The 16759-nt window shown below is 43.5% G+C and overlaps 1 pseudogene; it reads right to left on the minus strand.

Annotated features, from left to right (window-relative positions):
- Positions 1-592: 592 nt before the first annotated feature.
- On the minus strand, positions 593-4039 carry LOC129484350 (mitochondrial nicotinamide adenine dinucleotide transporter SLC25A51-like; annotated as a pseudogene).
- Positions 4040-16759: the final 12720 nt, after the last annotated feature.

Raw genomic sequence — 16759 nt, forward strand, 5'->3', positions numbered from 1 at the left:
TGAAGTATAGGACACAAGACCATAAATGTCCTGCTCTCATGAGCCATTTGTGCCACATATGTAACAGAAAGGGCACTTTTAAAGCTTTTCAGATATTCAATCATGTTTGCCTTTTCAAGTTTTTTTTTTTTTTTTTTTTTTTTGAGATGGAGTCTTGCTCTGTTGCCCAGGCTGGAGTACGGTGGCACTATCTCGGCTCACTGCAACTTCCGCCTTCTGGGTTCAAGCGATTCTCCTGCCTCAGCCTCCTCAGTAGCTGGGATCACAGGCATGTGCCACCATGCCCTGCTAATTTTTTGTATAATAGAGATGGGGTTTCACCATGTTGGCCAGGCTGGTCTTGAACTCCTGACCTCAAATGATGTGCCCGTCTCGGCCTCCCAAAATTCTGGGATTACAGGCATGCCCCACTGTGCCCAGCCTGCCTTTTCAAAATTATTACCACACTAGTTCACACTGAAGGTAAAAGCAGTAGTTAGAATCTCTTATTAACAACACATTTTGACTTCAAGTTCAGACAAAGCTGTTGGTTACAAGTTCTGTTGAATTTTTTATCAAATTTAAGAAGTCTATAGGACAACACAAAACCATCCCTGGTAATATATTTGCAGTCTGGTCTTCAAAAGCTGTAAAAAGTGACAAAGAAATAAAAAAAAATATTAAGTTGAAACCTTTAAAAATATTTATTTATTTATTTTTTTGAGATGGAGTCTTGCTCTGTTGCCCAGGCTGGAGTGCAGTGGCGTGATCTCGGCTCACTGCAAGCTCTGCCTCCTGGGTTCACGCCATTCTCCTGCCTCAGTTTCCCGAGTAGTTGGGGCTACAGGCGCCCGCCATCACGCCGGGCGAATTTTTTTTTTTTTGTATTTTTAGTAGAGACGGGGTTTCACCATGTTAGCCAGGATGGTCTTGATCTCCTGACCTTGTGATCCGCCCGCCTCGGCCTCCCAAAGTTCTGGGATTACAGATGTGAGCCACTGCGCCCAGCCTAAAAATATTTATTAATAATTGTTTTTAAATGCCACTTATTTGAGACAGCAGAAACCAAAGCATTTTCCTTAGAATTCTCACTTAGCTTATATTTCACAAAAGTGCTTCAGATTTCTACCACCTGTATGGAGTGTAAAGACAAAAGGAAGCCCAACAAAATCAAAGGCCCAATGGTGTCTATTCCCAGGGCCAAGTCATAACCCCAGGCTAACCCACATGCCCTGTGCTGAGTAGCTGGACACGCCTGTGGAGTGCATACACGAACGAGGGGATCAGGCACCAAGGTACTTTTATTCATTCATTTCTCAAACTCAACTCCCTTCAAATCCTGACTCTATTTAATAGGCCAAAGGATGCTATTCATATTTATGTCATATTTATTTGGTGCCAAATTATTATTATTTTTAAATCCTTACATCTGCACCTTGAAAGTAAACTGCAATATCCAGCACAGCATTGTCAGACAGAGCTGCCGTATGGCTATTAAATTCATTACTGCCTGGCTAATACTTAATATGCTTCATTCTTTATAGCTGGAAGAAGGATGTTCACTGTATTTAACCAGCCATACAGCATTTAGAGGTAAACAGCGTTTATGGACTATTTGCCCAGAAACTTTAAGTAAACTACCAAGTTGAGGCCCTGATTTTATTTTGGTCAGTATGTGCACATATTCACATGCAATTACCCAGAAAGAAGAAAAACTGGTTAACAAGAAACCTACCATCATGTCAGATGCTGGAAATCAATCTTTAACTACATAATATTTACAGAAAGGGTTTTAAGATTCATAATCCACTTTTTCAGTCTGTCTCTTATATTTCATTAGTCAATTAGAAGTGGCACATGAGTCACTTTGCTTTATCTGAAAAAAATATTTTCACATTTTCCAATTCCTTTGACAAAGAAGTTTTCATCTGTTAAAGGATGAGAATGCTATTTGGCTATTACCTACTTTTAGAATTCAAACTAACCCTTCAAATGTCTTTATTTAGATCATACGCTCTCAAATTATCTTATTGTTTTACTGACACAATGGTAAAACTGGGTTCCCAAAATGTCAAAACTCTAATATAGTCTCTATTTCCAAGAGTAAAATAAAAGACAGCCAACACTGTGGGGTGAACGATCCTGAGCCCTTGTCCCCCCTCTGTAATATTTAGAAACCGGGGTTGGTTGCGGGGAAGTGGGATTGCATTAATAGACTTCTAAAACAAAATGTTACAGAAGAGTTTATTTTTTAAAAGGAGAGTTTTAAGAGAACAGGATGCTTGAATATGACCAACTCCTACTCAAGGGGAAAAATAGCCACAGTCCTTTGCTGAGATGGCACCAATAATTCAAAGAAACCAAGCTAATCAGAATTTTATCTATACACAATTAATATGAAAACTTGATGGAAAACTATAACAAAATTTAAGTCCCTTCATCTTTTGACAATGAAATAAGTGAAATTAACATAAGGATATTCTGGAAGGGTTGAAGGTCACAGTCTGAATCAAACAGAAAACTTTCAAACCTACAGAGCAAAATGAGAACTTTCATAGCTCCTTGATCTACCATATCTGAATAGAAAGAGTATAACGACTATCCAATAGGTGCTTAGTTTCAAAACTAATACAAGCAATTTGTCATGAAAAGCCTATACCTAATAAGCTGTTTTTCTTCTCTGTTCCGCCTCTTTGTCATATGCTTGAGCTTAATGAAGATTATCCTCCGCAGCTGCCCCTGGGGGCAGAGGAGCAAGCAGTGGAGTAACAAAGGAAGCCTGAGGAGCCCCTGGCCCCTGAGGACCTTCTTTCTGGCCAGTCACAGCCACTTATGTTTCAATGCAGAAGATTTCAAGACTGGTTTGAGGAAAAAGATTCCTGTCTCGGCTCAGGGATTAGGATCCCTGTCAAAGGCCATCAGATGGACAGCTATTTACCAGGCAATTAGCCTAAATATCTTAGGTAATGATAAAAAACAAAACAAAAGACAAAAAAAACCCTTATATTTTCCTATTGGAACATTTTACTCTATTTTGTTGGTGCTTAAGGAAAACAGCTTTGCCCATAACTCACTGTGGCCTGGAGTTATGACACCAACTTGTATTTGGCCAATTAAGAAAGAGGCCAAACTGCATTCTTCTTAGAAGTTCTATTCAGTTGATAAGTGGCACTTAACTGATGGTTTTTTTCATATAACCTTTGCATTGATTATGCCCCAAGAGATAAGGGACAGATGGTAATTCAGATGAGAACCTCTGAAAAGATTTATCAGTTTTCTGTCCCGTTCCAGCCAGATTTTTTGGAAAACCTTGGGGAAAGACTGAAATCCCCCACCAATCTGAGACTGTATGCGAGTTTTTACAACATTAATTGGAAAAAACAAGAATCCCAACATGGCACCCAATAGACCTCCACCGATAAAATCATTGACCAAATGAGCATTGTGAGTCGTTGCGGTAGGCAGATGCTCCTTAATGTGACCTTGAAGGCCGAAAAAAAAAAAAGACACTGCTGAGTCCATTCTGGAAAAGAATGAGCACCAACCCTCGATAATACTCTCCAATTCCATGACATTTCAGTGCCTTGAAAGCCTGATAAGTGTTGGCAAATTTGTCGTGATGCTTGTGGTCTTGAAGCAATGTCTGAAGTGAAAATTGCTTCCGTTGTCCCTGCAAGCACTGCTGCCACGCCACAGGTTGCAAACTCTGGAGCACTGACATGCTCGTGGAGAAGGCAGGATAAATCCTCATACAGACCAAACGTAAGTGCAAGTGTAGTTGTCTTCTGCATCAATCGGGGAAAGATTCCACGATACAAGTTTCGAAATCCATCCCTTCTCAACTGAAGTATTGCATCCCGGGTTTTGATGCCATACAGCTGTTGTCGAAAGAGGACCTTCTGAATGGGAAATGTGATTGCGACGTTGTTGAAGGCTGCACAGCAGCCACAATGCTTCATTTCACCAAATTTGTAATATAAAGTGACATATCTTGTTTCGAAGATGTTAGTATTGGTGGTCTCTATCCATGAGCTTCTGAATCCATCATGTTGCTTAAGTTCTTTCTTTTTCATGAAGGACTTTTTTTTTTTTTTAAACCTGTAACACCATCCAAGCCTGGAGTTTAACAGAATGATAGCTTTTTGATAATATTCCCAATTTCTTCCATTGTTATTGTTCTGTTAGGTTTTCTTTTCTGGAGTCAATTTTGATAACTGGATTTCCGTTCTCCAGGCGTCCATTTCCCCAATCTGTGAAAAGCGGGGAGGGAGTTGGACAAGCTCACTAAGTCCTCTTCCGTCTTTGACATTCCACAGTCAGGGGTCCGGAGGTGAGGAGGCCAGAAATCCCAGTCTCCCGGGAGGCAGGGGCCCTTGCGCGGTGCCAGCCCTGCTCTCCCCGGGGCTCAGGCAGAGCCAGGCTCCTACCCGTCCCTGCGGTTCCTGAGCACCAGGGAGGTACCTCCCCAGCCCGAGGCGCGACCGAATGAAGGCACAACCTCCTTCGCGGGAAAGGTCGCCCAGCAGCGGGACAAACACCCACCGCAGGACAAAGAGCCGGAAGCCGAAGAGACTCAGAACTGATTCCGCGCGCGCCGCCTGGGCGGGGCCCGCAGCGGCCATGCTGGGGCAGCCGGCTCGCACAGAGGACTAGGGTGAGACGCCAGGGCGGCCCGCTGCCGCGACTGGCCCTTAGGCGCGTTTCTCCTCCCTCCAACCACATGCGAGGGAAGCCTGGTCCTTCCCCACGCCTGCCCCGCACTTACCTATCCTAGTTAGGGTTTTCTAGAAGGACAGAACTAATAAGATAGATGTATATATAAAGGGGAGTTTCTTAAGATTATCGACTCACACTATCACAAAGTGAGGTCTCACAAGAGGCCCGTCACAAGGTGAGGAGCAAAGAAGCCATTCTGAGTCCCAAAACCTCAAAAGTAGGGAAGCCAACAGTGTAGACTTCGGTCTGTGGTGGAAGGTCCAAGAATCCCAAAGCTGAAGAACATGGAGTCTGATGTTCGAGGGCAGGAAGCACCCAGCACGGGAGAAAGATGTAGGCCAGAAGACTCAGTCAGTCTAGTCCTTCCATGTTCCTCTGCCTGCTTTTATTCTGGCCATGCTGGCAGCCCATTAGATTGTGCCCACCCAGATTGAGGGTGGGTGTACCTTTCCCAGTCCACTGACTCAAATGTTAATCTCCTTTGGCAACACCCTCACAGACACACCAAGGATCAATACTTTGCATCCTTCAATCCAATCAAGTTGACATTCAGTGTTAACCATCACACAGTCCTTATGGCCTTGACTGCCTTTCATATTTACTTAAAGAAACAGAGCAGTGTAGGTGGCGAGATTTGCAGGAACTCAAGTTCCAACCATTGGGCCTGTGATTCCTCTCTGGCTGGTCCCGGTTTAAAAGCTCTCTCTGGGCGGGCATCATCTGAGTTTGGTCTGGTTTTCCTTTCTGCTCTAACAGGACGGTACTGAGTTCAATGGCTCATAATTGCTGTGTTATCCTTCCCCCAGCACCCAGAGATGCTTTACAGACCATGCAGCTGCTGCTGGGGTGTGGGGGAGAGGGGGTGTCAGCAATTCAAGACTGTTTTTTCTACCTCTTCAGAGCCTCTCAGCGATACCAAGTTAATACCAGGCACTATGAGGGCTCACGTGATTTACGGTTCTTAAGAAGGTTTTGTGTGTGTGTGTGTGTGTGTGTAGATAGTTGTTAAATTGGTGTCCTTGTGGGGGGAATGATGGGTGGAGCCTTCTATTCTGCCATTTTGCCCTGTCTCCCCTTTTTCATTTTTTGAAATAATTTGAGGAGAATAGGTGTTAGTTCTTCTTTGTAAGTCTGGTAGAATTCAGCAGTGGAACCATTCAGCCTTGGGCTCTTCTTTGTTGAGAGACTTTTTATCACTCATTTAATCTTGCTACTCATTATTGGCCTGTTCAGGTTTTTTATTTCTTCCTGATTCAACCTTGGTAGGTTGTATGTGTTTAGAAAATTATCCATTTCCTCTAGGCTTTCCAGTTTGTCAGTGTGCAGTTGTTCACAATAGTCCGATGATCTTTTTATTTAGATATTATCAGTTGTAATATTTTCTGATTTTGTTTATTTGGGTCCTCTCTCTTTGGTTGGTATAGCTAGTAGTTTATTGATTTTATCTTTTTTTCTTTTTCTTTTTGAGACAAAGTTTTATTTCTGCCACCCAGGCTGGAGTCAGTGGTACGATCTTGGCTCACTACAACCTCCACCTCCCGGGCTCAAGAGAGCCTCCCACCTCAGCCTCCGAAGTAGCTGGGACTACAGGCATGCACCGCTGTGCTCGGCTAATTTGTGTATTTTTTTTTGTAGAGACAGGGTTTCACTATGTTGCCCAGGCTGGTCTTGAACTCCTGAGGTTGTGATCCACCCACCTCAGCCTCCTAAAGTGCTGGGATTACGAGTGTGAGCCACCTTGCCCGGCCTGAGTTTATCTTTCCAAAAAACCACTTTTTGTTTCATTGATCCTTTGTATATATTTTTTGTTTCTATTTTGTTTACTTCTGCTCTTATCTTTCTTCTTTCTACTAATTTTGGGCTTTGTTCTGACTTTTTTAGTTACTTGAGGTGCATCATTAGCGTGTTTGTTGGAAATGTCTCAGTTTTTTTGATGTAGACGTTTATTGCTATGAACTTTGCTCTTAGCATTACTTTTCCTGTATCCCATAGGTTTTGGTATGTTGTGTCTTGATTTTCATTTGTTTCAAGATTATTAAAAATTTCCTTCTTGATTACTTCATTGACTGAAAGGTTGTTGAGGATCATGTTGTTAATTTCCATGTTTGTCTAATTTTCAAATAATAAGAATTATTTATTTCTAGTTTTATTCCATTGTGGTCTGAGAAGATACTTGATATAATTTAGACTTTAAAAAAATTTGTTGAGACTTGTTTTGTGGCCTGTCATATGGTCTATCCCAGGGAATGTTCCATGTAGTGATGAGAAGAATGTGTAGTCTGTAGCTGTCATATGAAATGTTCTATAAATTTGGTCTAAAGTGCAGTTTAAGTCCACTGTTTCTTAGTTTATTTTCTGTCTAGATGATCTGTCTAATATTGAGAGTGGGGTGTTGAAATCCCCAACTTTTCTTGTATTGTAGTCTATCTTTCCCATTGGAGGTAATACTATTTGCTTTATATATCCATATACTCCAGTGTTGGGTGCATACATATTTAGAATTATTTTATCTTCTTGCTGAATTGTTCCTTTTATCATTATATAATGACCTTCTTTGTCTCATTTTACTATTTTTGACTTAAAGTCTGTTTTATCTAATAGTACAGCTACTCCTGCTTGCTTTGGTTTCCATTTATGTGGAATATTTTTTCCCACCCCTTTATTTTCAGTCTGTGTCTTTACAGGTAAAGTGAGTTCCTTGTAGGTGGTGGTATATGGTTTGGTCATTTTTTTACTTCTTATTTTTTTATTTTTTTTTGAGACGGAGTCTCGCTGTGTCCCCCAGGCTGAAGTGCAGCGGCGTGATCTCGGCTCACTGCAAGCTCTGTCTTCTGGGTTCACACCATTCTCTTGCCTCAGCCTCCCGAGTAGCTGGGACTACAGGTGCCTGCCACCATGCCTGGCTAATTTTTTGTATTTTTAGCAAGAGACAGAGTTTCACTGTGTTAGCCAGGATGGTCTCGATCTCCTGACCTCGTGATCCGCCCGCCTCGGCCTCCTTCCTTTCCCTTCCGTTTCCTTCCCTTCTCTTCCCTTCCTTTCCCTTCCCTTCCCTTTTATTTTTTTTTTCCTTTGTTCTTTTTTTTTTTTTTTTTTGACGGTGTCTTGCTCTGTCGCCCAGGCTGGATGCAGTGGCACGATCTCGGCTCACTGCAAGCCCCGCCTCCCGGGTTCACGCCATTCTCCTGCCTCAGCCTCTCCGAGTAGCTGGGACTACAGGCGCCCGCCCCCACGCCCGGCTAATTTTTTGTATTTTTAGTAGAGACGGGGTTTCACCGTGGTCTCGATCTCCTGACCTCATGATCCGCCCGCCTCGGCCTCCCAAAGTGCTGGGATTACAAGCGTGAGCCACCGCGCCCGGCCCCTTTGTTCTTTTTAAAAAAGTCTGACTGGGTTATTTTGAAAGACTTGTCTTCACATTCTACAATTCTTTCTTCTGCTGGATATAGTCTATTGTTGAAGCTCTTGATTATTTTAAAATTTCATTCATTGAATTAATAATTTTCAGGATTTCTGTTTGATTCCTTTTTAATGATATCTATCTCTTTTGTAAATTTCTCATTCATATCCTGAATTATTTTTCTAATTCTTTTGTATTATTTATCTGGGTTCTTGTGTATCTCACTGAGCTCCTTTTAAACAATTGTTTTGAATTGTTTTATAGGCATTTCATAAGTTCCTTTTTCGTTGGTATCTACTGCTGGATAATTATTGTGTTCCTTTGGAGGTGTCATATATCCTTGCTTGTTCATGTTTCTTTTGTCCTTTCATTAATATCTGTGCATGTGGTGTAAGAGTAGTTTTTAAAATTTTTTGGATTGGCATTTGTAGGGCAAGACTTTTTCCTGTAGATTTATCCATTGTATTGGTTGAGTAAAGCACTTTAGGTTTGATTATGGGTACATGCAGTAGTGTTGTCCCCATATAATTTCTTTGTCTATAAATACTGTCAATATTGTCTGTGATTCCTTCAGTGACTTAGGCTGCAGTTGTTAATGGAGGATGTGATGAGGATTTTCTGGGATAGGATGCCAAGTGGGCCAGTCCACAGGCTCCAGTGGTGGCAGCAGGCCGAGCATGCCTGTCCTTGGGCCCCTGGGTGGCATCTACATAGACATTAGTGTTAGAGGGTCTTGGCAGGCTGATTCTTGGACTTCCAGTCAGCTTTCTTGGGTGCCAGTGATGACAGCACTTGGTCAGGTAGGTGGGCAAGTCCTTGGTCTCTGAGCAGAGTGTGTGGTCATAAGTGATGACAACAGGCATGTTGGGACAACCCTCAGGCTCCTAGGTGGCAAACACTGGTGTTAGCAGTGGATGTGACAGGGTGGGCAGGCCAGTTTCCAGCTTCTCAGGTGGGTGTGGGTGAGTGCCAGTGGTGGCAGACTGGCAGGCCCGTCTTCAGGCCCCCAGGAGGACAGTATAGATATCAGTGGTAGTAGACTAGGTGGGGCACCACTCAGGCCTTAGGTGGTGTGCTTGGACACTGAGGTGGGCCATGCCAGGTGTGGCAGGCCTGTCCTCAGGCTCCCCTTTGTGGTGTCTACAGGCATAGGTTGTGGTAGGCTAGGTGGGGCAATCTCCAGGCTTCTGGATGGTGTGCTAGGGTGCTGGTGGTGGCAGGCATTTTGGAGTTGTCATTAGATCCTTTGGTGGTATACATGTGTGCCTTGGACAACTGATGGGTGGGACAATCCGAAGACCCCTAGGCAGGGGGCTTGGGCCGTGAGTGGCAGTGCCAGGCTGAGCAGGTCTGCCCGTAGGCCCTCCAGTGGCACACACAGGTGCAGGCTGCAGTGGGAGAGGTGAGGCTATCCTCAGGCTCTCGGTGGTGTGCTTGATTGGCAGTGGCAGTGGTGGCAGTGGGTGGGAAGAGCCTGTCTTCTCAGGGCATGGGCAAGTGCATGGCAGCCCTGCTGCTGGGGAGAGGTAGAGTTGTTGACAGTGGCAGCCACCCCAGACAGGTGGCTCTCAGGATACGGGGAGTGCACACTTCCTCCTCCTAGTGGCAGTGGCTGGCAGGGAGAGCTTATTCTCAGAGTGCATGCAAGTGCACGGTAGTCCAGCTGCAGGTGGGAGCAGAGATGCCGTCAGTGGCAGTGGCATGAGGCAGGTGGGATTCAGGCTCTAGGAAAAATGTGATTTGACTCCCTTTATCCTGGGGGCAGTTTCCTTTGAGTGCTGCACCACCCTTTCCCCAGGGTGCAGGAGAGCATGTGGGCTAGAGTGCCGAAAACCCTGCAAGTCTGTTGCGTTTAACTGTGGCATTCCAGGTGAACGTGGGGCGATGTTGGTGGGGCTCTGGGCAATATAGTGATGCAAGAGCTGTTGGATCCCAGGGCAGGATGTAGTCTTATGGGTTCTGGGCTCTCAAAATGGTGCCATGCTGCAGCTGTCCGGGTCTCCAGGAAATGTGTGGGACCTCGCATGAGCTCCCTTTCTGGAGCAATGTTGTAGTACAGACTCCAGGGGGCTCTCTATAACAGTCTTATGGCCCATGGCAGTTGAGGGGCTCTCCGGTGGCTAAGACTGCAGGAGTTCATGATGGGAATGTGAAACTGCTGGAGATCTCTCTCTTACCCTTTCCCCACACTGGGAAGCTGCTCAGGGCTTCCAGCTGATCCCAGTTAGGCTTTCCCACTCGCGTCCCCATCTTTTCATGCCTTAAGTGTTTTCTGTCACTTTTTTGCTGAATTCCAGCATTCTCTCTTAGACGCTCTGTTTGAAGTTTGATAATCCAGTTGCTATTTTGATTCTTCTTTGTGGAGGAGGCTAGTGTCCAGTGCTTCTAGTAAGCCATCTCAAAGCCCCTCCTCTATAGTTTTATTTTAAATTTATCAATATTAACAAGTAGATCGGTTGACTTCCCTTCTAAAAGGTGAAGAGTTAATCCCATGTAAGTATCCTTCTTCTTCCTCCTTCCACTTCATGAAAATTGTTATGTATTTATTTTCATTTGGTATATATACTCACAATGGTATCTCTTATGAATTATCTTCTTATGCCACGTGCAACACTTAAATCAAGCTACTTGTCATTTAAAAAATGCCATTTAAATTAAGAATTATTTAAAATATTTAGAAAAGTTTTTTAATAGATTCATTCAGAAAATATTTATTAAGGATTGTGTAATGGGTTGAATCATGTCACTGCAATATTCATATATTGAAGTTCTCACCCCTAGTATGTCAGAAGACGACCGTATTTGGAGACAAGGTCTTTACAGAGCGAATGAAGTTAAAATGAGCACGTTAGGGTGAGCCTGGACTGAATATGACTCATGTCTTTATAAGAAGAGGAGGTTAGGACACAGACACATAGAAGACCATGTGAAGAGAGGAGAAGAAGTTCCCATAAATAAGCCAAGGAAAGAGGCCTCAGAAGAAGCCACTATGAGATATCACTATACACCTCTTAGAATGGCTAAAAAAAGTTCATAGTTTCGAATGTTGGCAGAGGTTTGGAGAAACTCAATTTTTCATACATTGCCAGTAAGAAAGTAAAATCATATAACTACTTTGGGAAACTCTTTCATATTTACCTAAAAAGGTATCTATACACACCATTCTTAACTAACAATCCATACTGGGCATTTATCCTAGAGAATGGAACTATGTTCACTTAAGAAATTTGCACACAAATGTTTATAGCAGTGATATGGTCTGGCTGTGCCCTCACCCAAATCTCATCTTGAATTGTAACTCCCACAATTCCCACATATCATGGTAGGAACCTGGTGGGAGGTGATTGAATTTTGGGGTGAATCTTTCCCATGCTGTTCTTGTGATAGTGAATAAGCCTCATGAGATCTGATGGCTTTAAAAAATGGGAGTTTGCCTGCACAAGTTCTCTCTTTGCCTGCTGCCACCCACATAAGATGTGACTTGCTCCTCCTTGCCTTCCGCCATGATCATGAGGCCTCCCCAGCCATGTGGAGCTGTGAGTCCAATTACACCTCTTCCTTCTGTAAGTTGCCCAGTCTCGGGCATGTCTTTATCAGCAGCATGAAAATGGACTAATACAGTAAATTGGTACCAGTAAAGTGGGGTGTTGCTGAAAAGATACCTGAAAATGTGGAAGCAACTTTGGAACTGGGTTACAGGCAGAGGTTGGAACAGTTTGGAGGGCTCAGAAGAAGACAGGAAAATGTGGAAAAGTTTGGAATTTCCTAGAGACTTGTTGAATGGCTTTGACCAAAAGCCTGATAACAATATGGACAATAAGATCCAGGCTGAGATGGTCTCAGATGGAGATGAGGAACTTGTTGGAAACTGGAGTGAAGGTGACTCTTGTTATGTTTTAGCAAAGAGACTGGTGGCATTTTGTTCCTGCCCTAGAGATTGGTGAAACTTTGAACTTGAGAGAGATGATTTAGGGTATCTGGAAGAAGAAATTTCTAAGCAGCAAAGCATTCAAAAGGTGACTTGGGTGCTATTAAAAGCATTCAGTTCTATAAGGGAAGCAGAGCATAAAAGTTTGGAAAATTTGCAGCCTGACAATGTGATGGAAAAGAAAAACCCATTTTCTGAGAAGAAATTCAAGCCAGTTGCAGAAATTTGCATAGTAACGAGGAGCCGAATGTTAATCCTCAAGACAATGAAGAAAGTGTTTCCAGGGCATGTGAGAGGTCTTCACAGCAGCCCTTCCCATCACAGGCCCAGAGGCCTAGGAGAAAATAGTTTCGTGGGCTGGGCCGAGGGTCCCTGTGCTGTGTGTACCCTAGGGACATGGTACCTTGTGTACCAGCCACTCCAGCCGTGGCTGAAAGGAGCCAACATAGAGCTTGAGCCATGGTTTCAGAGGGTGCAAGCCTCAAGCCTTGGCAGCTTCCACATGGTGCTGAGCCTGCTAGTGCACAGAAGTCAAGAACTGGTGTTTGGGAATCTCCTCCTAGATTTCAGGGGATGTATGGTAACACCTGGATGTCCAGACAGAATTTTGCTGTAGGGGTGGGGCTCTCATGGAGAACCTCTGCTGGAGCAGTGCGGAAGGGAAATGTGGGTCAGAGCCCCGACACAGAGTACCTATTGGGGCACTGCCTAGTGGAGCTGTGAGAAGAGGGACACCGTCCTCCAGGCCCCAGAACAGTAGATCCACTGACAGTTTGCCCCGTGTGTCTGGAAAAGCTGCAGACACTCAACGCCAGCCCGTGAAAGCAGCTGGGAGAGAGGCTGTACCGTGCAAAGCCACAGGGGCAGAGCTGCCAAGACCATGGGAACCCACCTCTTGCATCAGTGTGACCTGGATGTGAGACATGGAGTCAAAGGAGATCATTTTGGAGCTTTAAGATTTGACTGCCCTGCTGGATTTCAGACTTGCATGGGGCCTGTAGCCCCTTTGTTTTGGCCAATTCCTCCCATTTGAAATGGCTGTATTTACCCAGTGCCTGTACCCCCATTGTATCTAGTAAGTAACTAACTTGCTTTTGATTTTATAGGCTTATAGGTGAAAGGGACTTGCCTTGTCTCAGATGAGACATTGGACTGTGGGCTTCTGAGTTAATGCTGAAATGAATTAAGTCTTTGGGGGACTGTTGGGAAGGCATGATTGGTTTTGAAATGTGAGGACATGAGATTTGGGAGGGGCCGGGGTGGAATGATATGGGTTGGCTGTGTCCCCATCCAAATCTCATCTTGAATTGTAACTCCCACAATTCCCACATATCAGGAGGAACCCAGTGGGAGGTGATTGAATTTTGGGGCGGGTCTTTCCCGTGCTGTTGTTATGATAGTGAATAAGTCTTTATGAGATCTGATGGCTTTAAAAAATGGGAGTTTGCCTGCACAAGTTCTCTTTTTGCCTGCAGCCATTCACATAAGATGTGGCTTGCTCCTCCTTGCCTTCCGCCATGATCATGAGGCCTCCCCAGCCATGTGGAACTGTGAGTCCATTTATACCTTTTCCTTTTGTAAATTGCCCAGTCTCAGGTATGTCTTTATCAGCAGTGTGAAAACAGACTAATACAAGCAGCTTTATTTATAATAGCCAAAGTGGAAACAATCCAAATGTCTTTCCACTTATGAATAGTGAAAGAAACTATAATACACCTAGAGAATAGAATTTTACTTAACAATTTAAGAAAATCAATGGCCAGGCGCGGTGGCTCACACCTATAATCCTAGCAGTTTGGGAGGCCGAGGCAGGCGGATCATGAGGTCAGGAGATCGAGACCATCCTGGCTAACATGGTGAAACCTTGTCTCTACTAAAAATACAAAAAATTAGCCAGGCGTGGTAGCGGGCGCCTGTAGTCCCAGCTACTTGGGAGGCTGAGGCAGGAGAATGGCGTGAACCCAGGAGGCGGAGCTTGCAGTGAGCCTAGACCGCACCACTGCATTCCAGCCTGGGCGACAGAGCAAGACTCTGTCTCCAAAAAAAAGAAAAGAAAATCAACAACAAATTACTTACTGCAACAACTTGGGTAGATCTTGAGGACATTATGCTTAGTGAAGAAAGTCAAACTCAAAAAGGTTATATACTATGTGATTCCATTTTATAACATTTTTGAAATGACAAAATTATAGAGATAAAGAGCAAGTAAGTGGTTGCCAGGGATTTGGGAAGGGGGATGGGTGTGGGTGTGACTATAATGTGTAACCTAAGAGAGTTCTTTTGTGGTGAAGTAACAGTCCTATATCTTGAATATGGTGGTAGTTATGTCAATCTATACATGTGATAAAATGTCATAGAATGATTTGCAAAGGGAAATCCACAAACAAAAAAAATGAGTGTATAAAAAACTAGTCATATCTGAATGGTTAGCTATTTTATAGATAATTTTATTGCACCAGTGTCAATTGCTTGATAATATACTATATTTATGCAATCTATCATCATTGGTGTAGGCTGGGTGTAGGGTACACAGGAACTCTCTGTACTAGTTTTGAAACTTCTGGTTAACCTGTAATTAATTCAGAATGAAAAGTTAAGAAACAATGGAAAGAGCAGTTGGTTGGGTTGACTACCTACTACCTATGTGGATAATTGAAGTCACCAAGAATGAGGGTGATGTTGATGAGGGGTATGTTAATGAGAAGTTTGTAAACCAAGACACACAGGCCATAAGATCATATAATAAGCATCATACATACATCTCTAAAATGAAGCATATGTTTAAATTTTGTCATATTTTCTTCCAATTGGTCTTTAAAATAAATAAATACAATTTTACAGATATACCTAGAGGCTCAAACCTGCATCTCTCCTCTCACTGATCTCTTCAGAGCTTCTGAAACTGATATTCATTATTCTCTCGTATGTGTAGCAGGATGTTGAAACCGGAGTTTTAATTGAAATATCAAGACACTAGGCTGGGTGGGGTGACTCACACCTGTAATCCTAGCACTTTGGTAGGCCGAGGCTGGCAGATCACTTGAGGTCAGGAGTTCAAGACCAGCCTGGCCAACATGGAAACCATGTCTCTACTAAAAAAAAAAAAAAAAAAGACACTGTAGATACTACATTTCAAAAGAGGTGCAAGGTGAAATGCAGAATTTAAATGTGAAGTTTTTGGATAACCAATTACCAACTCTCAATCCATCATCCATATATCCATATCAAGCCTATAAAAAAGTTTAGAGTTGGATTTTTACGTGAGGAATAAAATGTTGAACTTAATTTAAAGATGAACTATCTTCCCTAATTCCACTTTGGGTCTTTTGCAGGCAAAAATGCTGCACCAGAGAAGGGGGTGCTTTCCACTGCTTCTCTCTTTCCCCCTACTCCCACACTTCTCTTTGTTCCAATCTCCCTGTTGTTTTTACCAATGTTTTCTGACCCTGAAGGATCTGACATATTCCAGGGAGGAATGTTGGGAGGGTAAGACATTGCCTTTTGGCTTCTCCTGCTAGGCTGACCTGGCTGGCCTGCACAAGACTTGGCCATACTGAACAGCTCATTCCAACTAATTTCACAAAAGGATTGCCAACTCCTATCATTTCAAGGCCACTACAGACACTGGTCATTGTTTAAAGCACTCCAGCCTTATGAGCCTTCTTTTTTAAAACTTGAATTAAATTTTTTTTAGAGACAAGGTCTTGCTCTGTTGCCTAGGCTGGAGTGTAGTTGTGCAATCCTGGCTCACTGCAGCCTTGACCTTCTGCACTGAAGTGATCCTCCCACCCCAGCCTCCCAAGTAGCTGCGACTATAGGCATGTGCCACTGTGCCTAATTTTTAATTTTTTGTGGAGATGGTGTCTTGCTATGTTGCCCAGCTAGTCTTGAACTCCAAGCCTCAAACTCCTGGACTCAAGAGATCCTCTTGCCTTGGTCTCCCAAAGTTCTGAGACTACAGGCATGAGTCACTGTGCCTGGCCTTTAGAGTCCTCTTAAGAGGGATCTTGCAACTATGACCAGTCCATTTTCATGCTGCTCATAAAGACATACCCAAGATGGGGGCAATTTACAAAAGAAAGAGGCTTAATTGGACTTACAGTTCCACGTGGCTTGGGAAGCCTCACAATCATGGCAGAAGGCAAGGAGGAGCAAGTCACGTCTTACATGGATGGCAGCAGGCAAAGAGAGAGAACTTGTACAGGGGAACTCCTCTTTTTAAAACCATCAGATCTCATGAGACTTACTATCATGAGAACAGCATGGGAAAGACTTGCCCCCATGATTCAATTACCTCCCACTGGGTCCCTCCCACAACACATGAGAATTCAAGATGAGATTTGGGTGGGAACATAGCCAAACCGTATCAATGACAAAATACTTGGGGTGGCACAAGGAAAGAAACTCATTTACATACAGATCACCATTCCCTAAATTACTTCTATGCTTTTATTAACAATGCTACTATGAATTCCCTCCTTTCCCGTTTCCAGAAAAAAAAGAATTTATTGGTACAGTCGAGAAAGATGGAGATGTTCTTAGTTTAGACTGCTTTTTCTAAGAAAAAAAAAAACAAACAGGAAAAACAAGGCTAAAATTAATCTACCCAAAGTCATTGAGGAATCATTGAGACCCTTCAGAGGCATGAGGCTGAGAGCAGAGCAGGTAACTGTCAATACTGGCAAGGTAGTGTTGCTCTCAAAGTCCTGTCTGACTGACAGGGCAGAGGTTCCTCC

Source organism: Symphalangus syndactylus, chromosome 6 (genome assembly GCF_028878055.3).
Source record: "Symphalangus syndactylus isolate Jambi chromosome 6, NHGRI_mSymSyn1-v2.1_pri, whole genome shotgun sequence".
NCBI classification, from domain to species: domain Eukaryota; kingdom Metazoa; phylum Chordata; class Mammalia; order Primates; family Hylobatidae; genus Symphalangus; species Symphalangus syndactylus.